The 22,336-nt window shown below is 47.2% G+C and overlaps 1 protein-coding gene across 4 annotated transcripts in view; it reads right to left on the minus strand.

Moving 5' to 3' along the window:
* Positions 1-22,336, minus strand: part of LOC125991468 (thyroid hormone receptor alpha-B) — a 41,548-nt gene that overhangs the window by 17,713 nt on the left and 1,499 nt on the right. The window contains exons 3-6 of one of the 4 annotated variants that reach the window (XM_049759394.2): positions 20,626-20,723; positions 19,747-19,789; positions 17,182-17,346; positions 3,206-3,286 (exon numbers count right to left, since the gene is read on the minus strand). The gene's annotated coding sequence lies outside the window, so the exon portion shown is untranslated. Of the gene's footprint in view, positions 1-3,201; positions 3,287-14,799; positions 15,186-17,181; positions 17,347-19,746; positions 19,790-20,625; positions 20,724-22,336 lie in introns of those variants that run through there. The other 3 variants (XM_049759393.2, XM_049759396.2, XM_049759397.2) reach the window with 3 other exon arrangements.

Below are 22,336 nucleotides of genomic sequence, written 5' to 3' on the forward strand. Positions count from 1 at the left end.
CAAAGGCCTTAAGCTATTTTTTTGTGTCTATTTAAAATATATTTCAGGCGGGGGGGGGTTGGACAATGTTGCTAAGACTGCAGATCAGAAAGAAAACAAGACATTTAATTTTTGGCCCGTGAAATGTGCCGTGAAAGTTATTTTTGCTGATTTGAAGTCGTTTCTGCTGAGTCGTGGAAAAGCGGTGGGTATAGCCAGTTTTGAAATAAAGATAAAATGTCGTTGATGGTGAGGAAACGGGTGAGGGGGGGGTTGAGGTGGTAAACGGAGGAAGTAGAAGCCCCGCGGCTCGCCTCATAAACGATTGTGCGGGGTACTGCTTATGTCTGAGCGCGCATAATTAACTCTTCAAACAAATACAGTGGCAGGCGGGCAGGCAGATGCTGTGGGTGGGCTCTCATAATCCACATCATTACATTTAGTCTATTTTCTAATAAACCTTTGTGCTCGCTATCTCACAAATCAATCCAGCGCTTGTACTGCTGAAAGAAAGCAGACCGGTTGCAAGTCCCCAAATCCCGCGGATAAAAGTCCTCTCGGAGCGTTTCATCCGTCCACGCCGTGACATTTACGAGCTGACGGACGGGAGAAAGCGCAGGCGAGTGTCCGCTTGACCCCAATGCTAACATATAAGGCCATGGATATGCTAACCGAAATTAGCGCAGATTTCAATGAAGTTCCGAAGCAGTGCTCTCCTCAAGGAGCCTCAGAGGAAGCAGAAGCGGAAATACCACAGGACAATCCAAGTGGTCTTCTCGTCAAGCCGCAAAAAATCGGAGGCTTCGTTGTACTCGACAGCTGCAAATACCCACGAGCGCTGATCAACAGCTGCAACGGTCAAAAGTCACGCCGCATTTTCCGTTCAATCCCAACTCGGCGAGCAAATGTCCGCCGAGTCGGCGGTGATCAATGAGCTGCGGACAGCGGGGCGGCTGCTTGTTAGCCGGAATGATATCGCTCAGGCCAGAACCCCAGTGGGGTGTTGCGCCCATTGAGGCATCGCGGATGTCGCTAACAAGGCCTTTTCGTGCGACATCATACTAGCAAAAACGCTAATGGCTGCCATTTATATATTGGGAACGTTTCACACATTTGATTGTGTCTGCTAGCACATGACTTGACTTTTCGACTTTGTTAAGGGGATGAAGTCGCTAGCGGCTTTTTAAAAAAAATAAAAATAAATAAATAAAAAACAGAGGCGAGAAAACGACTGCTAGCTTGACTCGTCCTCCTCGTTATGTTAAGGTTCAAGCAAAAGCAATTCACCCGAGTCGCCAAATAAAAAATATTACAAACACCAACTTGAAATTGACGCGCTCTGGAGCAGCTGGGTGTACTTTCGGACGGGCCTAGGAGATATTTGCATTTGAAATCGGGACAAGAATGTCAATATTGACTTAAAAACGCGGCAGCAAGCTTTTAGTAGGATCACCGGCGGGTTGGCCGCCACTCAAATCAACAAATCTCCTAAAGTGGGCAGCTGAGGGGAAATAAACAAATAAATATTTTGCTGTCGAGACTCTTACATGGGAATGTTGTTGTGAAACTCTGCAGGAGTCTTTTTTTTTTTTTTTTTTGCAAACATCCCACTGTCAATTTTGGCTGCCGTGTGCAATTAGAAGTTTTCCATGACTTGATCTTTTCCTTCTCTGTGACTTATAAAGTTGATTTCGAGTCCCACCTATTGTGCCCTGATTTCCTTTATCTAATAACAATAACAAGCTTGTGTTTGAGGAACAGCGTCAGATGTGCCAGCGTGTTATGCATAGCGCTGGACCCGCGTTCGAGTACAGAACGTCCTGTTACAACTCAAACGTTCTGCTCGTTTCACAACAACATGAGGCGCACCGAGAGCAATTACCGAGACTTTGCACTTATTTGCTTTTTTTTTTTTTTTTTTGGAGCCTGGGGCCAATATCTTGTTGAGTGGAGAGGCTTCAGGTGGAAGGTGGCTTTAATGCTGCCAAGCGGGTAAACAAAATGGCGGCCGATGGTGCGGCGGGCGGGCGGACACTTGAGAAGGTGCGATAAGAAGGGAAGGGGGGGGATGCGGGCGTGGGCGCACACTTGAAGGTTTTGGGGGTTGAGGCGCCTTTGAAGGGGCGCAGCGTACTCATGAGTGCTGGCCTCACGGAACCTCCCCCGGACCCCCGCCCTCGTAGGCGAGCTCTCTTAACACCTCGTAAATCTCACCTGGGGCTGCAGGAGCACGGCTGACATCGACACACACACACACTCGTGCTAACTGTGAAGTCATTTTTACGTGAAGCGGAATTGCCTCATCTATTTAAAGGAATTAATAAAGTACACAAAATCAGGGAATCGAGGAGGAAAAAAAAAAAATTAAATTACAGGAGAATGTGAATCTCCACATTGGCGTTTTTTTTTTCCACGAGAATCAAGCACAGCGATTCCCTCAACATCTGTCCGGTCGACTCAGACTCGATAGCTGCTACCGCCGCGTCGCTTAAAGCGGGATTAAAGCGCAATTATGCCCTCCAGATGTGCGGGCAGATGAGCCGACCGCGACGTTTTGCCGGAGGAAAAACGAATCCCGACGGCTCCGAGTTGCGATTGGCTGAGATCCAAGCGCGTTTGCATACAGTTGGGTCTAAGCAAATGGTGCGTTTTGGAGGGAAAGCCACAAAGTTACCTGTGTGACCCAAAACTTTTGAAAGCTAGAGTAGAGGGGGACCCGAGCATCTTGATTTGATTCTATTCATAACAACAGACGACGACATCATTGGCTCCCTCCCCTCCTCTGTGGAAAGCACCAAAATCCACATTCATGATTCACCCTGTCCACACGTTATTCCCACAAGTGTACGAGCGACATTATGTAACGGCAGCTGGCGAGCCATCAAGAACCAAAGGAGGACTTTTATTTATTTTTTTTCCTTTCTGCCAGCGCCATCCCGGCCGCGCTTTTGTTTATTCACTGACCTAGTCCCCTTTGGCCTTTTTAAAATGGCAAAGCAACACGCACTGATAGTAATGACACCTGAAGCAGCCCAAAAAAAATCTGATAAGCAAGATACGAGTGACCGCTAGCTTAAAGCTAACGCATGCTAGGAAACACCAGACAGGCTGGAATGAACATTAATTAATTTTGTGCAGGAAATTGCCCCCCCCCCAACACACACCCCCATTAAACTAAATCAAAATTATGTTTTGTTTTTTATCTTCTATTTGTCGGCTTACCTACCAGTCATGTTAGGCGTGTCTGCATGCACGGCTAATTATTTTCTCCAGCCTCCCGCTTGGCACAGTCCGCCTCGTCTCTACCCTGCGGGCCAGGAAAAGAGCATTGTGAGTATGGGTGGGTGTTACAAAGGGGCCCAAGAAGTGCTGGTGCGAGGGCGGGGGTCGTATAATATAAAGCAAACTAACAAGGCCAAAACACAAATGGTGCAGCAACATGTAGACAGACAAAAATAACATCATGTCATTCATGCTCTGCACTGAATGACAAATATTAATGCCACACTGATGAACCCAGAATGTCGTTTGCTGGGCTTAGAATCGCCAGCGAAAGCTCTCTAACACCAAACCATATTAAATAATTCAGATATGAAGACAAATGACTCCATTTTGTGCACAAACAGCCGATTTTGAGCTCCGCTTGCCGTGCGTGGAACGGCTGTGAATCACACGCGAGACAATGTAAGAAAGATAAATGGATGGAGAGTGTTGAAATACGCTCATTTAAGGAAGCGCGGGATGAAGAGAGAGGACGCCGCTAAAAGCTTCTAAGTGCTTCACAACAGGAAAGCAAAGAGGAAACTCAAGAGGAAACTCAAGAGGAAGCCACCCGTCAGTGTAAGTGAGACTCACTCGTACTACATTAGCGTCATGCTAGCTGTCGTCGTCGGATCGACCAATCGAACCTTGATTTAGTTTTTCATAAGTGCTGATGTCAAATATTATCAATCACACTCAAAGAGTCTTCAAGATGGTGTCAATCTGAAAGATCAGCTAAACGTAGTGCCGGTGACGCCGTGCTCACATATGGGGGCAAAATTGTGACACCACATCTGGGAGCAATTCATCATTTTGCAGCAGGCAAAACAAAAACCGGTTTCAGAACTGGTTTCAGCGTGCCTGGAAATGTTCTTACGTGGAATCTCCATTCCTCCGCTTCTTCTGTACGCCCTCGTGTCAATCGGCGGCCGAGCGTCGTTTCGTGCCGCGGTAGTAATTCAATCAGTTGCGTCGCGGGAAATGAAATTTAATTTCGCCTTTACTTCTGCTTTATTTTCCATGCACGTACGTTCCGGCTCCTGTTTGATTGCCCGTGAGGAGACGCGAGGAGAAGCCACGGGTGGATAGACGGACGGCGTCCAAAGTCACATGACATAGCCGTGTCGCTTAGCAGCGTTTCCAAACACCGACGACTCTTTTTCGTAAATCCTTCCAGTGAGATTATTTGCCTCATACGAAACCGTAGACATTAGCCTCGCCATTACCGCCATGAGGTAAACATTAGCGAGCGCGGAACAGAACCTTCTCTGAAGCTCTTTTTCTCAGAAGCCTTGACATGTTTCCAATTAGACGTCGTGAAGAGTCGAAGCAGAAGTTGAAACGTGTTTTACGTTACGTATTCTACCTTGAAAAGCGCCATGGACGGTTTAGGCTATAAAAGGACTTATTTGCTCTTCTTATCAAAAACGCTTATCGACAAACAGCATCGGAGAGCCAAGAACAACACGGACACTTTTGGAGTCGTGATTTTCTGGCCACTGTGTGGAAATGATCCAAGAGTCGCGCTCGGAGAAGTTCTCATGCCTCTTTTCTCCAAAGTTTCCAATGTGGACAACATATTTTTTGTCACAGTGTCTTTGGCAACGCAACCCTGGCTGTTTTCCACTCGACTCAATTCTTGCCATACGGCGTACAAAGGGAAGATTATTCCGTTAATCGTCTGCTTTGTAGTGGGAATTGAATAAATCGTCGCTAGCGGCAACCGAAGGTGACATCTCTTCCCTCCCGGCACCGAGGTCAAAGGGGGCTCATAAATCGCGGGAGACCCATTAGATAGGACGCGGCTAGGTCACTCGTTTCCCGCTAATGATAGCGCTTTGCTACGTCGGCCATTTTGAATTGAGATTGTAAGTCAACAAAAGCAAAATATGACCAAGTTTGAGGACGGCCAAATTGTCGAGCAAAGCTAAATGTGACCCAAAAGTTGTGAGTCACCCACGATGTCATGAAGCCAAATATTCCCAGCTGATCATCGCCAAGTTTGTCCTACTACCTTCCTCTCCTTCGTTCTCTCTCCCTTCCTTCCTCCCTCGCTCACAAGCAAACCACAGACTCATGGCAAGCGAGAGCTTGGCGAGCTGACAAGCAGCAGGAGAAACGGCTCGGCTAAATCCTCCCGCCGTGTCAATAGCGCAAATTCCGAATGGGCCCTTTCGGTCGGCGGGAACGTGTTTAATACCAAAGTGCTGACGTTGAGAAGAAATCCAGCGTGACGTTAGGATGTTAATGTTTTTGTTTTTTTCAGGAGGGGGAGGGTCGGGGCGCAGGGGCGATCGACATGCAGCGAGGGGGTCCGACCCGGTCCGACCCGCCTCGCTGCCTGGAGTTGATTTAGGACTTTTGAACAGCCGCCAACATTCCTGGAGGAACGCTGTAAGAGGAGGAGCCGTGAGTGGGATGCGCAGAGAGGGAATGTGTCAAATATGGAATAACTGTGTGTGTGTGTGTGTAAGAACGCATACTCGGTTGCTATGGTGACGTGTGTGTGTGTGTGGCGAGGGGGGGGGCTTGGTAGAATTCCAAATGGGAACATTGGGACTGCTGTGTGCACAAATGTGTGTGTGTGCAAGGCGAACCGAATCCAGGCCAAGTTTGACAGCCGGCAGGTGAATTTGAGCAGATGATCTCGAAAAAAAAAAAAAAGATGATCAAGGTGTCCAGCGGCACAGCAAGGATTTGGCGCGGCGCCGTCGAATCGGATTTAAGCCTCTCGTTTGTCGTCATGCCAGCTGGACGGGAAACATGTTTACGTGCGGAGATATCCTGGTTTATCTCCTAAACGTTTTTTGCCCTCTCATCTCCTCAGTGTTTGTTGACTTTTCGTTTCTTCACGGGCTTGCCGCTTCTTCTCGCTTTTCTTCTTGCTTTCCCTGATTATCAGCGCCAACTATTTATAGCCGCTCCACTGCAGCAGCCCGAGTCGAGTACGGTATGTTCCGCACAACAACAAGCCTCTTCTGATTACATACCCTGGCAGGCAGACCTTCTGCTTGGGCTTCTCTATAAACACAGTCAGCATTTTTTTTTTTTCTGAGCAACACTCGCCCCGATCGATCACCTAAAGACAAGCTTGCGAACAACAGGGGTCAGAGGTCGAGGCTGAAATGTACAGTGACTCCGATAAAAGCGTGCAAATTCAAAGAAATGTTTAACCTCTGTGCAAACACAGGAGGATTTGTGGGCGTGGCCAGCCGCAGCACCTCGGCGACACTCGCTCTCCTCAGACGTTAAAGTTGCAAGCAGACTTGCGAGTCATCAGATTCGGTCAGCAAGGTTCTGAACGGAGCGGGACGAATCACGGCACGCCAACAAATAACGACAATTTGGCCTTAAGGAAGCAAAACAACAATACTGTCTGGCTCAAAGGCAGACATTTTGCGGTCTAAAATGGAATCCATAAGATGCTTTCCAGCGCTCCTAACCACGGCCATCATCATTATACTAATAGCTCTGCGTTCGCCAGCACGCTCTGACGTGTTTTTTTTTGCTCCGAGAGTATTAGCAATCAAGTAAAGCGTGTTTACGCGGCTACACCGTCGAGCGCTTTGCGCTATTCCGACGACGATTTGCCGCCACAAAAAGGAGAGCGTAATTATAATCGTTAAAACAGCATGTACAATTTTTTTTTTTTAACTGGAATGTCGCCGGGCGTTGGCAGTATGAAATAAATATATACAGCCACATTATGTACATAGTGAACGTACACAGCGTTCGCACGCATGAAAAACTTGTTTGTCCGCATACTCGGCCGTGAGAGTGTCGACAAAGGATGCGGCAAAACGACAAATGGCCAAATGATGTAAATCAAATAAGGATATTTTTTATTAAGTAGTACGCCGGGAGAGAAATTACACACGAATTTCGATGAGTCAGGAGCATGACTGTCTCTCCACCATTCATAAGACTCGCCGTCCTTCTCCGCCGCAATTACGACGGACTTGGGTCGCTTCCCACGAGAGAGGAGGAGGAGGAGGGGGGGTGGGTGGGTCTCTCGGAGGAAGGAAGGTTTTCGGATCACGAGAGCCGACGCGTGACCACGCGCGGGAGAGCGGGATAGTGACGGCAGTTAGCTGACTCCCCAGCGGGAGGGAACGCTACCATGTGGAAAATCCATCGGCGAGGGATGATAGGGGGGGCTGTTCTCGGCGCGTGGTTGTCCCGCAAAGCGATGCTCTATTATCCCCGAGACCGGCTTAGCGCTAAAAGGCTCAACAGGCTAATCCGTTAGCCAAATGAAGTGTCCGACCTGAGGCCGAGGCTACCCGGCGAAATCACAGAGGAGCTTAATAACATATCTGGCACCTGTTCGGCAAAGATGGAGACAGATTTGGCCAAAACGTATACGAGCGGCGCCGACGTATTAACGAGCTACGCCGGTCGGTCGTCAGGCCGCAGCTGTCAAACGATAGCGTACATAAATGTCAAACAAGTCATGTCGGTTCCATGCAAACCTCCGCAACAGTCGGAGCCCGCAAAGATTTTTTTACGAGCGCATAAACATTCCCTGAATGTCACATCCAATAAGCGTACAGCAAAACCGACCAATTGAATTTAGCGAAGCTCTGTTTTACGGGAACTCGACTGCAGTGAAACTCTTTAAAGCAGATGATGGGATGCAGGTCACATGACACATCCCACTTGATACATTTTTGATCGGATATCAGGCTAAAAAAATAACAACCAGAGCCACGGAACAGAAATCTCTGTCAAGGCTTAAGATTGGTTGAAATTTGTCAGAAGCGACATGAAACTCATATTTAATGGGGTCATAAAAAAAATATGAGTTCAAGATGACTGGTTAAGAACAAGCTAAAAAAATGAAGCTAAATAAAAGCGTCTGTCAATCATATTTAATTAGATTGAAATCAATTTAAAGATCTGAGACAGAAACAACTAATTTGATCATATATGAAAATGGCAAAATTGCAAATGACGTGACTTTGAACTTTTTTTTTTTTTTTTTTTACTCTGGAACCCATTGTTCATTATTCACGCACAACTCACTCATTGGTGGTTTTTTGGTTCCCCCCCAAAACGCTACAAGATGGCAACAAAGCCTGGGCTAATCGGAAAATAGCAACTGAAATATGTTGAAATCATAAATCTCCGCCTTTGTATGTTGGAGCTAAACTTTATTCCAGATATTAGTAGAAGCTTCTTTGACATTCCGAATAAGGTAGCGAGACACTCAATGACAAAAGAAATGAGCACGCCGGGCACGGCGACACGCAACCTGACAGGCGTCAGACGTGTCACGGGCGCAACATGGTTGCCATCTGCTCAGCGCAGCCTCGACATGACACAAAGGAAGCATTGAGCGCCCCAAACGTCTTCCACGGCGGGACGGACTAGCTTGCGCGGCGCTTGGCTGGCTCCGAACAAGCGAAGGTTTGACAGCGCAAAGAGCCGGAATGAAGTTAGAAGATGATCTGTTGCTTCCGACGCCCCTCGACAGTTATTTTCCCTTTTGCGGGGACTTTTGACGACGGCGTTGAATCACTACTTCTACTCAAGTCTTTTATTGTGACACAAGTACGCGTAGATGTATTTAAGTACAGACTGCGAGTATTTTTTTTTTGTGGTTGGGCCCTTGCCAAGCTCTAGCACGCACGCCGTGCTGTTGAAGCAGCTCCAAAACCACAAGCGGCAAAAACCTGCGAGACGCACCATCCCGTCGCCTTTCATTTGCCAGGTTTACACTGTGGAAAAGATCTCTTGCTTTTTTTTTTTATTTGATTTGGTGTGACAGCTACTGACTGTGAAAGCTCCCGACAAAGCGGCCTTTGAGCGAATTCTGAAATCGACCAAAATATTTGCGGCTAGAGTACTTGACTTCAACGGTTTCAAGTTCCGAGCACTTGCCGCTTTGCGTTGACAGAACTTGGCAGCCGGGTTAAACGGTAACACACCACCTGGGCGAGCAAGAGATGCATGATCCAGGCTGCTACAAACGTCGACGGCGGGCGCGACAATTTCTATTTTATACACAAGAGAAAGACCTCGAGGCGCTCATCTTGTCCACACTTGAATCAGCCGTTAGACATGTGACACATCTGCGTTTGGTTTCAATCCTTCTCGAAGAATCGACGCGTTCATTAGCAGTGCAGAAGCCCGCCGCGTTGTTGCGGGATTTGCTTTTCAGCTCTGCTTGCAAACTTGGAAAGAAAATCCACAGCAATAATCCGGCGGGTGCAAGTTGCCGTCTCGCAGCAATCTGCTTGTTTGCATAGTTAAAAAGCCACGCTCGCGGACTCGCTCGCTCGTAAGCGAGCCAGCGTGGAGATTGATCAGCTGGGCCGTGTCCATGCCGAGGCTTTTCCTCGCCAAGCATAACAACTCTCGCCGTGTCTCGTTTTTTTTTTTTTTTTTTTTTTTGCACGGACGTGACGGCCACCTCTCCCGTGACTGACCCACTTTCTGCTGACTAGGCCAAGCGAATCATCCAAAACGGTTTATTTTTCAATGAAAAACCCGAGCCACCACCCGCGTTCTCAGTTTCTGCAGGTCTATTAACATCTTCGATACTTTTGGATCATGACCGACTTGGTTTTCCTCCGCCAACTTACATTTGAAACATATTCTACCACTGAGTGACTTCATTTTCCAGCACGGCAACGTTTAGCATAATTCACCTCAAATATTTTATTTGAGGGTCAGAAACACAAGCAGAAACAGAACGTTTTAGTGTCTCCCCACCCCCCATCTTTTTTGTTTATTTGCTTAAATGAATCCCATGTGAAACATCTGCTGTGTAAAAAAAAAAAATTGAGTTTGATCTGAAACCATGGGGGGAAAAAAAAATGCTAGCAACAAACTGCTATGAGTAACAAAGCTACAATGCATTCCTTCTTCACAAACAAACTGAAAAAAACTCTTTGCAGGAATTAAAATTGATAGTCTCTTTTTCGGGGTGAAAAAAAAAAGGAATGGTCTGGAAAAAGTTGCCAAACATAGTGACTGATTATTTTATAAACTGCTAAAAACTCAAACTATATCATGAAAGCAAGGTGAGGGACGCATGTGGCAAAGGGAAAGCAAAGTTATTCCGAGCAGCTAAGCGCTAATGTGTGGCGCACAGGATGGCAGCAGGCGAGGTTAAAGGGGAATAGGGTGGAGGGGGGCCGGGGACTCTGGTCAACTCGACTCCCTGTGCCAGATAAAGAATGTGCACGCCTACAGCAGACACAAACCACACAAGCTTGCGTATATTTATAAATGTACAGTACATACGAGGGAGGAGGCACACAATGTGCTAGCGCAAACGTACACATCAAGTCACCACTTCAAATGAGCGCCTAGCATAAAAAAAAACACCAACGCGGCGTCCGCCGCGACACATTACATCACAACAGACGGCTGGACGACAACAAATCGTTTCATAGGCTGGCGGCTCGATATTAGCAAGCGTGAAAACGGGACGCTTACGAAAAGCTAGCTAAATTTAGCATGCGCAAAAGGCCTCCGTGAATAGCAGCAGGGGTTCCTCTAATTCTATTTAATCGGGGAAATTGAGTCGCTTCATAAGAAACTGAGAGCAAATTAAATTGGTGATCTTCCGAGTCATTCTCCCGCTTTCCTTGTCTTCAAATTTGCATTTTGTTGATGAACATCTTTGAAATTAAAGCAGCTAGAAAGTATTCGGGGAAAATCGTGGCGGATAATGCAAAGGAAAAGCGAGTTGGGGGGACTAAAGTGAGCAGCTTGACAGTGATATCAAGTTTCACAGTGTGTGTGGAGAGGAAACATGAGTCATGCTACACACACACACACACACATACACACTCAAGGTCCACAGTACAGCAAAGGCACGTTTAATTAAGCGTTCAGTTTGCACAGCACCTTGATGGCGTTATGACAACAAACACGCAGCCAGCAGATCGGCAAATCTCTCGGCACGAGCGGTGTTACGTCGCTACTCGGTGGTGATTAAAAAATGGCGGCAAGCTCACGATCTGGAGTGTTAATTATTGTCAAAATCCTCCATGTTTACGTGCAAAGTGCAATTTCAGGGTCTGGAAGGCTTGATTAGCAAACGGATGATTGCAAGGCGGCGGGCGGCGGTCGGCTCTGTGCACCAAAATCGGGATTTGATTATTATTGTTGTTTTTTTTCCCGTCTCTTGGGTGGGCAGCAAGGCGTGCCGTCTTTATTTGGATTATTTGCTTGTTTCACGCCTCCAGTTAAACAAATTCCCCTTTTCAGCCAACAATGGAGCGTGACGCCGCAAAAGCGCTTTGGCTTTTCTTATTAACGGATGACTGGAATGAAAAAGCAATCTGCGTTATTACCTCGCTTATCTAGCTTGATGGCGTCGCGTAATTGCGGCGGCAACAAATTATTTTAGCCATAAAAGGAGACGAGCGTTCAAAGAAGCGACTTTGTTAGTTACTTCACCAGTGAAAGTTAGCGTCGCATTTTTTAAAAAAAATTTTTTCCTCGACTGTTGAGTAAATCTCCAGTCGACAAAGCAACAGCAGGTTTAAGGAAATCGAAAATCAAAAATTCAGGTTACGACTTGTCATGGGACCCCCTGGACGCAAGTTTCGGATTTTTATCGTGACTGCATCTGTTAACGTAATTTAACAAAAGGGAAACTGTAACTGTCCAGTCTGCTGGTTGGACCGATCGACAAATCGGAGAGCATTGCTCTCAACAGCCGATTGATCGATTAAGGGTCTTTTTTTTGGGGTAATATCGGAAAATCCCATTTCAGACAATTTCATAGTGAAGGATCTCAATCGTGGCGGTTAGAAGATAATTGAACGTTGAAGTGGCCTCCTTCACGCCCGAGTGTCTGAATTTTAAATATCGACTAAAAGGAGCTCTGCGAGGGGGGAGTGGCTAAAGGAGGGCCATAAAAAAGGTCATTTATGACAACTATTAATTCAAGTGTCATTATATTAGGCTTTGTAATGGGCGAGCGGGCTTTGCGGTGGCGGCGGGGGGCTCCGCAGAGCCTCAAATCGTTATTCCCACTCGAATCTCCGCCCACATGAAGAGAATTCTTTGCTTGGCCACGACGCCAAGTGTTTATGACATATGACAAATTTACGATCCTGGGAACCGGCCGGAGCGCCTCTCCCCTTGGTAAGCATCTCTTCGAGAGTTTCGCCCGCCCCAGCCCCCCTTCTCGGCCACGCCGCCGCTCGCGTGTCGGCTGAGGAGCGGCAGCAAACATCTGCGTGTCAACGCCACGATTAAAACAACAAATGAGCATCGCCCGGGGCCAGCAGGACTCTCGGACTGATAAGCTCTTGTCTCGCGCCGCGTGAGGCCGTGCTTATCAGCCGTCGGCACCCCTGAATGCAACCACAGCAACTCCGAGCTGCAACTTGACCTCATTTCTCCACCACAATCGAATATGTTGGGTCAAATTAAGCTTGAAATGAATTTAGGAGGCAATTAAAAAAAAACATCCAAAGGACTGCTGAGAATAAAAAAAGAAGAAGCCTATAATTGCTGCTTCAAAAGGAAATTGGAAGACTTCCTTGTTGAGACTCTTTGGTGGTTGGACTCGTGCGAGACGTGCGAGACTATTTCATGTCGCTAAGTAAAAACAGCCGCCGAGGTTGAATTGTCAAAAAAATGCGGTCGCAAAGCTCGTCGGGAGGATGCGGCAAACGATGACATCGGTCGATCAACGAGATCGGGCTGCGGCTCCCGACAGGGCGCACGCAAATGAAATATGCTAGCGAGGATGAAAGGGCCGATACTTAGAGGCCGATACTCTCTGGGCGCTTTGGCTCGGTCACATGCAAAACATCATGCAAGTCGGGATTCAAGTACACAAATGTGCTGAAGTACAAAATATACAATGCGGCCCCCCTAAAAAAATTCCCCCCAAAAATAGTTTCCCTCTTATTAAATTAAGTAGTGCTTGGACGGAGAAGGAAAAAACTTACGTCAGCTGTTTTTTTTAGGAGCTAGCTACGCTATCAAAACAAATGTTTGCTAACATTGTGAAGTAACGCGCAGAGAAGAAAGGTAAGGAAAGAAAAATCACTTTGGTCCCTTACTTCCCTCCCTCACTTTGAGACCAGAAGATCTTAACCACGCTGGTCGCAAACATTTTTTAGAATATCTTTATATGATCAAGTCAAGTACAGATACCCCGAAAAATTGACTTGATGTCAAAGATGACCGATCTATTAACCCGGATGCGGCCGGCACGCCCACCCGTGACGATCAGAAGACATTTCATTGTTGGCCTCATTCTCCTGCACTGAATGGATCCCATAAAGCCGCCCAAAAGCCAGCAAGCATATGGGTGCTATAATCTAATTAGGCGGAGGAAAACAAACACAATGTGGGAAAAGGCTACCCGCCTCCTCCGGGACCAGCAGCAGTCAAGTCAGGTCGCGCTGGCTGTAAACAAGCCCGCTCGGACGTTTGGGCATGCCGACAAGTAAATCTAAAAACCCCATCTTGCATAATTCAACGGACACGAGATCTCACGTATGCCGAGACTGAGCTCGGCGAGGTCCGATCGGGCCGTACGGTAATCCGCCGAGTCTGGCAGGTGGAAGGGAGTCGGGAGTCGGCGTCCCACTTTCCCAGCATGCCGCGTAGCTTCGGCGAGACACCTTTGACATCATTACGCGGCCGACCAAAGCGGAAAGTCAAGGTTACATAAGCGAGCGCTCCGTGTTTCGGAACGTTGGAGCGGTGCTGGACCGGCAAGGGGGACCTGGGGGGGATGGAAGGTGAGGGGTGGTGAAAGAAGAAGGGGGGGGAAGCCAGGAAGAAAGGCACATAGAGGAAAGTGAGAGGCCCTGATGGGGTGCTGGCTGTTGGGAAAGTAAGATGAAGGTCAGGCGGGAGGCCCGGACGGGAGGAAAGAGGACGCGGGCCGGGGTCACGAGGGGTTCCTCAACGTACACATGAGAAACGAACAAGTTTGAAGGATTTACGCTGGGCTTATACGTAACTCTATGCAAGACCGCTTAACTAGTGGATGAACATTTGCAGCACATGCTGAAACATTTATCCTTGCGCTTGTCTGCTGGCAATATGCAAACATTTCTGCTCCGCTTCAAGAGCATGCAGATGAGCTCCGAAAAGGGGTGTGTGGTGTTGGCGCATGCGCCGTGCAGACCCCCACACTTTTTTTTTTTTTTTTTCCTGATGTGCTCCGTGTGGCTCTGGAGTGAAGCTGACCACCCTGATGGCTGCTTCAGCGGAGGAATGCTGAGGCGGCCAACATGTGGCCAGATGATGAGCCGCTAATGGAGGCTGCAAAGATAGCTCGAGTGCGCGTGAACTATCGCGCGGTGACACGCGAGTCGATTGGGAGCAGGCCCCCCGCGCGGAAACCAAATGCGAGTGTGGCATTTCATCACGCCGAACGAGGGACATCGGCGCTTCATTACGCCAAAGTGATCCGCATCGATCTCTGCGCGCGCGTGCGCAAAAAGCGCCTATAATGTGCACACGCGCGTCATTAGGGGGCGCGGGAGGAAGGGGGAGGAGGAGGGATAAGATCCGCTCATCTGTCAAAGCCGCACGTTCACGCACACCCACGCGCACGCCGCCACTTACCCGCGCGGTGCATGGACGCAGGCCGGGGGGGACGCGGAAGGGCGCCGCACCTCCGCTCCCTCCGGCGGGCAATGAGTTGGGGGCCAAGTCGTCGCGGGTGCTCGCGGGGCTACTGCACTGCACGACTGCACGGCCACGTCCAAGTGTAGGTTAGGCTGCGTGCGCGCGCCCGCCCTCCCCTGGCTCGGCGGTGTCCGGTCCGCGTCCTCGCGTACGCGCGGCTTGGGGAGGGGAGGGGAGGGGAAAAAAACAAAAACACGAGCTCCTGCGCGGGCCACTCGACTTTGCTGCTTTTCCGGCGTGTCGCCCGCTTTGCTCGCTGGCTTGCCTGCGACGCCAGTAAGGGGCACACGATGACACAGAGGGGTTCGTGTACGCGCTGGCTGGCTCCGCCCTCCTGCATGTGCGTGTACCGGCTAAAACCATCTAGCGCCCTCTACAGGATCTTCACGTCCCAAGTAGAAAAAGTACAGTATAAACTTCACAAACGTCCAAAGAAAAAAAGCCAAGCAATACCCCAGAACAAATTGTAACGACTCGATCGAATTTTGGACTAAAAAAAAAAAAAAAAAAAAGCCCTCCAGGCTGTTTATTTCATCTTAGCGGAGGCAGTCTTAAATTAAACTCTGATGCATGCTTTGGAATGTGGGTGGAAAACCCACAAAAAGCACAATGACAATGCATGCAAACTCTAACAGGAAGGCCTGAGAATAATTTAAAACCAAAAACCTCCACTATAAAGTTAATTGCAATTTTAGCCGATGCAGAAATGTTTCGCTCCTCCCCCTACCGAGTGACACTATTTCTGGTAGGCCATAAATATTTATGGACCCAAGTCAAAAGTGGATTCCGAACTACTGCGCCGCCGCACGTCGGTACGCCGTGAGATCAGGTGCGAGCATCAATGATCCGCGCTTACGTAAGCGTCTGTCAGCCTCCGGCCCGCACTCAGCGTGACCCTGGCGTGTGCGTCGATAACCCGGCAGATGCGCGGCGGGGAGTCCGCTGCTAATTGGCCACCTCATTCGCTCTCGCTTCCCGATCGGACGCAGTGTCTGGAAAAAGAAAACTTTAATGGGGATTAAACGGGTTTTGCAGCTTTTGGGAGTGAACGGAGGGAGACTGGACATCTGGCCTGGAGGACGGTCTGATGAGTCGCCGGGACGGCCAGATGGATAATAACCGTGCTATGTAAATTTTGCTAGCCTACGGAGAAATAGGAGCGAAATCGCACAAAAATATATTTGAGTCATGTGGCAAGATGTTTTGCACTCGTTCAAATCACAGATGTTCGCTCGATGCTCTCTTCAGTGATGATTTTTTTTTCCCCCCTCTATGATGGGTTTTAAAAATAGATAGTTTGTGGAATGTGTGTATAATTTAAAAGCGGTCTGGGTTCATGGCAGAGCACAATGAAACGCGGCATACAAAGCAGGTTAAGCGGGGAGCGTCTCTAATGTTCCATTTTACAGCACTTTGTACAGAACACGTTTCACACACGCGTTGAATAATGGATGTGTGGACGGCGCACACTTCCGCATTTTATAGACCGGCCATCTTGAATTTCTTTTTTCATCTAAATGTCCCGACATATGTTTTCCTTTATCAATCGGCTTGCACAACCCCGACGGCACATGCTAACAGTTAGCTGCTTTCAAAAGTATTGTGTGATGCTTTTTTTTTTTTATTTTGTCAATTAAATCATAGTTTTCTTTCCTGAAATGCAGCAAGGTTGACCACTCATGGCCTCCGTGCCGTTTCACTAAGAACAACAACAACAAAAAAGAAATCTGACCGCAGCTGCCGTACGTCGTCTCTCGCCGCACGACCCAAAATGTGAATATGAACGCAGCAGCCGCAGATAATGCTTCCAATTAGCTCGGAGTTTGTTTGCAGCGCGACCCGGGCTTTTTGTCCCAAACGAGGCAGAGCTAATCTGACAAATGGCTGATATCGGAGAGGCCGGGGTTCTGCATAATGGATCTCGCCGCTTCCCAATCTCGCCGTGATTAAGTCGAAGCTGACATGTCGAAGGCACGGAGACAAAACGAATAATATGAAGTATATACACCAAAAAGTTTCGTTTCACACAAAGCTCGGTTGTATAAACGGCAGAAGGTGAATTTGATCTTTTGTCATCTAGTGGAAGAATTTTGAATTGCTCTTATACGACATGACATCATTGAACAAAGTACGATATTCACTTTCAGACTCGATTAAAGTGTGATGACAAAACAATCAACAAAATAGCAGTGCTAGCAATTTTTAAGCTAGCTTTAGCATTTCAAACCAACGTTAGCTTTGGTTGATTGATAATGCAATGTTTCTAAGACAAAGAAGTTTTGGGGGAATGCACAATAAATGACAAATTTTTTGACGTACCTGTTAAGCAGAAAAGTTTGGATTTCATTTCCAATTCCTCCTGAGATTACGTTGCTTGTCTTTGCAATTCTCGTGCCCAGTTGTTGGCAAACAATATCTGGGCAACTTGTTTTCTTTTCCTAGATGTAGATATTACGTCATAGTTTCAGCAAAGCTGCAGAAGCCCTAGGTAACAGGAAAAAAAAACTGAATTAGAATCATGGTGAATTTTTTTTCCCACAATTTTGCCCTTTTTGGACTTGGAGCGAATAAAGACCCGGGTGATGACTTTGAGAAAGATGAAACTGATTGCGAAGGGCTCATGTCTCTGTCACGCTGGCGTCTTATTGTGCCCGGGCTCATCATCGCAGCAGGACATTTGCATTTAGGGGCTCATTTCCATCAGATCCATTTCCCCTCGTCAAAAGGAGAGACACTTCGACGTCTCCAATCTTATTACAGGCGCTGCTCGGTGGCCCCGCAGACTGATTTGCCCTGCTTTGGAAAAGGCGGCGGGGGGGATGATGAGGCCTGCAAATCTCCGCTGATGGATACGCAAAGTCTGAAGTCTCTGGTTAATGGCGGCGAGCGCGACGCGTCATTATCGACACTCTCCGCTTCGCGTTCGGCAACCATCCGAGGCAATTTGGCCCTCGTTGGGATAAACGTGTAAAAGCCGCCTGTTTGTCCTGAGCGAAGGCGACACTTTTGCGACAGGACCTCCGCCGCATCGACGGGATCCCAACACAGCGGGGAGAAGGTCAGCTCAGCGGGAAGAAACGACGCCTGCCTTGAGTCGTCGTGCTCAGACACGCAAAAACGGCTCGGCTGCGTTCTGGTTTATCACGCCTCCACCCCCCAACTCACGCCGGAAACACGTAACCATGGTGATGGGGTTCCCTGCCAAGAGAGGGCCTGTTGAAAAATTGGAACGAAACAAAGACCATGTTTCCATTATGACTTATATGCCCAAGCGGGCATTATATTGGAAAAAAAAAATGCTCGCCTCTGCAACTTGGTTGAAGCAAACGTCGGGAAGAAGCCGAGCGGCTTTGCGGCAACCCGCGTGACCCCCTCGCCCCCCTTGCTCGTTCATTATTCACGAGCGCAGTCAAAGTACTTTTGCGGACGAATTAGAAGGACGCGAGGGGTCGGAGGTCCAAAGAGGCGGACTGGAAGTCACATGTTGCCCCGATATGAATATTTCATTTCATTTCCGTCAGCGACTCTTAAAAGTTGAGCGCGCCATGTATTTATGCAAGAAAGTTGGAGTCTTCTACCTGGCCGAGAGCAGGTGGCAGCTGCTCCTCATTAGCATATGCAAATGCTCGACCATATTCGGACACGAGTTTTAGTGATGATTAGTAAAGAATGGAAAAATAGAGAAAAATGTGATCACGAGTTTCTTCTTTCCATGAATGAGGAATGGCGACGACAGGTAGATGTGCAAATATGCATGCGTTAAGAAAGAAAGAAAAAAAAAGACAAAATAAAAATCCGTCTTTGTGTCCAACACAAACACGTTGCCACAGAAACGCAGAGCTGGGCCGCAATCTTCTGCTCGGGAGAGAAAGAAAAATATCAGGAAATGATTTCTTGGCGTGTCAACAAGCGCGCAGACGGCTCGATGAATTGTGGGACTTTGGCAGGCGCTACGCTCGTTTTGCATCGGCGTGGGTAAACACGATAAAGCTCCGAAAAAGATGGGGGGGGGGGTTGAATAAATAAATAAATCAGACCCAAACAAGTCGTCTAGATTAGCGAGCTGTCACAATCCATTGTTGTTCCAAATGATGAAGACTTGAGCGAATAATCCCGGAAAATATTCTCCTCAAATTCTCTTTTTGGGGGGGGGGGAGCTTTGCTCACTTCCAAACTGCTGCTTGAATTGAGTTGACTCCACACACGATACTTATGAGTCCGAGATGTTATTGAGACAAATGCAACGTGGGCGGGCGCTGGATTTGCACTTAATTAAAATCCGCATGCTCATTAAGGCCGGTCGAGACGCTTGCGATTCATCAATTACAGCCGGCGGCTAATGACTACAGTGATGCATGGCTTTGCACGACGGCGACCAGACAACGAGGCGGCTTCGCGATTGCTTTAATGACACTTGGCTAATCCCCGCGCTTATTCCGATATTAGGAGTAAGCGTACACCGATATGAATGTTGGACGAGTCCCGCACGCAAACGTCAAGAGAGAGAAATCAGAAGTGAGACCGCATCAGACGGCGAAGCGCTGCCGTGCGATGAGCTTCACTTGGATGAATAAATGAATACGTTCACAGCACAGATCATCGCAAATGTTTCTACTCAACTTCACAAGAGATGTGTTTACACGCTAGCCATGCTCGACAGGGCCGTAGCAAGCAGTGACAGCAGACGGGGCTCTGCCCCCCCTATGTAAGACAAGGGTGGCCATTATCAGGAGTCCCTTGCATTATTTTTCCACAATTATACTCTTCAAAATGACAAATTATTTAATTAATCCAAGACAAAATGTCTCACTGTTTACAATTTTCTGATACGCTCGTATTGGCTAGCTGCTATGTCCCGCCAAGAATGTGATTCTGAGATTGTACCTGAATGCATTGACGTCTTATCCGGCGTTGGCCTCATGTCATCCTGCGAAGGAAGCAAATGAGTCAGTGAGTGAGTGAGCGAGGGTCCATCAGTAACAATGTTTACATGACCTCCATTAACTCGACAAGGATTGATCTCTTCCTCCGCCGGCTTACACGATACCATGGGTTAAGTGTGCCTTCATTGAGCTAGGCCGCCACTGCTGGGCTCATTTATTATTTATTGGCAGCTGTGTGTATCATTAGCCTGCTAGCGGCTAACGGCAAAGGCCGTTTAAAGTCGACATTTTTTGTGCAGGCAAGTTGAAACGTTTGTGTGAATTTTCAAAGCACCTTGGCGATCCTAGTTCGACTGAAAGGATCGGACGGACTAACAAGTTTGAGTGAGGCACGTCGCTCGTGTATGACTGCGCCTCCCGTCAACTTTCATCGCCGAGGCGAAGCACATGAAAGGGAATTCACTTTGCGAACGTGCGGCGTGTTGTAACGAGCCTTCGTCGGTGCGCAAATCTGATGTGATTGGTTGGAAAGGCAAATCACTTGCTTTATTCCGGAGGGTTGGATTATTTTTGTCTATTTCTTTTCTCTTCTGGCAACATCTTTAATTAAGCACACATGATAATCAATTTAATAAAGTTTCTTCATGAATAATTAAAAGTACGGCTAGGCCTTAAAATAAAATCTGATTTTTAATTTGTCTTTTTTTTTTTAATTGCCTTTGCTTAATTAAAAGAAAAATTCAATCAAGTCTGGGGTTTTTTAGAATGTTGAAAGCAGGGGGAAAATGACAAAATTAATTTTATACTCATAGTAAACTACTTCAGTAAAATTGTTAATTTTTGACAATAAATTCAACATTTTTTAAAAATATTTTCTCACCTGATTTGAGTCAGTTTGTGTGAATGTGAGCGACAACGTTCCAAATATGACGAGATTGGCGATCTGTACCGGCTTCTCAATAACTTCTCCAGCTCCCCCTGGAGAAAACAGATGAACATCAAACTTCTATATCTTCCCCAAAAAAATTAACTAGAAATTATGCGAGAAATCAAATTACTTGTGAGAAACTTTGTTGAACCTTTTTCTGATGAATCATTTATATTTAAATTCAACAAATTACTGCTATGATAATTTAATGACCATTTAAGTCACAGGTTGGCTTTTTTTTTTTTAATATATTGCCCTAAATTGTCGAGAAAAAAAAATATGTGAACACGTTTTTAATTTATAGGGACTAATTTGGCACTTGTAAAAATGCCTGTCCAGGATTTGAGATTAAATGTGTAAAAAAAAAAAATGAGCAAGGCTTTTACTCAGCAGATGGCCATTTTTTAAAAAACACCCAGGGATGGTTTTGCATAAAAACGCCTTCTGGTTCTGGAGTTATTTTTCTTTCTGTAGCCGAGCCAAATGAAAAGCCGCAACGATGCCCGCTGGAGTTCCCAAAGGCCTTTTGCGTGTGGACATTCTCTCGTAGCTTTAGCTTTGTAGTTAAATTACTCCAGGGAATTTTGAAACTAGCTTTCATCAGCCAAGTCTGCACTATCGATTTTTTTTTTTTTCCCTAGAGGCTATCTGGAGGCGGGAGAGAAAAAATATCAACTTTAACGTTTCCTTAACATTCATTTAAAGGTAAAGAGTGATAAAGGTTGTCTGGTTGCCGGAAGAGATATAAGGCAGGATGCCCGCCGTAAGCTTTATCAAAGTCTCCAAGTCAGTCGGAAGAAACTTGAGCCAATCTCCTCTCCAAGCGCAAGAAAACACAAAAGCTGACATTTCCGTTGAAGGCCGACAGATTAGAAGATTTGAGATGGACAACGGAGGCCCTGTGAATTGCCGGGAGACGCACGAATGATCGCGTTTGATGACCATTTCGTGTGGAGAATATCAACCACCGGAAGTCTAAATTAAATGTGACTGTTTCGATGGCTGGGCACAACTTCAATGACAAGAAAAGAAAAAAAAAAGTCCTAAATATGTTGCTGTCAGTGTTAATCACCATCAGTTTACATTCCTCTGCCTTGCAATTTTTTTTTTCTTTTCCTGCCTTATTGACTCGACCTCTTCTGGTTGACTTTTGATTCCGAGCGGTGTCCCAATACTTATGCCCACATACTTTATGTATGCAGCCTGCTGCCTCGGTGACATAAAAGCAAATTTAAACAGCAGCATGCTAAAAGCTTTGGCATGCATTCTGCATGCTGCGGCGGTGTTAAAAAATGCAAACCCCATCAAAGATTCTCCTGCCTCTTCTTGAGCCTCCATGCAAAATCTGACGCCTATTTTTAGAAACATGTTCCTCAACACGGTTCTCTCGGAGCGTGACTTTGCGTTGCGTCCGAGGTCCTCGCGTTGGCAACTTGCTGTTTTCCTGCATCTATTCTTTTTCCTTCTTCGGCGGTCAAATAGCGTCCTCTCGCACTGATCGATAAGGAGCTCATCGGAGTGACTCCTCGCCCTCGGGCAAAGTGCTGAGGCGAGGCCCGCCGGGCCGCTGACGCTCCATCTTGTCACATCGATCTATTTGGGAGAGACCGGGAGCGTCAGCTTGTGGATGGAAAAAGTCCACTTTTGAGGACACGTGACCTTC

This window comes from Syngnathus scovelli, chromosome 21, assembly GCF_024217435.2.
Source record: "Syngnathus scovelli strain Florida chromosome 21, RoL_Ssco_1.2, whole genome shotgun sequence".
In the NCBI taxonomy this organism is placed as follows: Eukaryota; Metazoa; Chordata; class Actinopteri; order Syngnathiformes; family Syngnathidae; genus Syngnathus; species Syngnathus scovelli.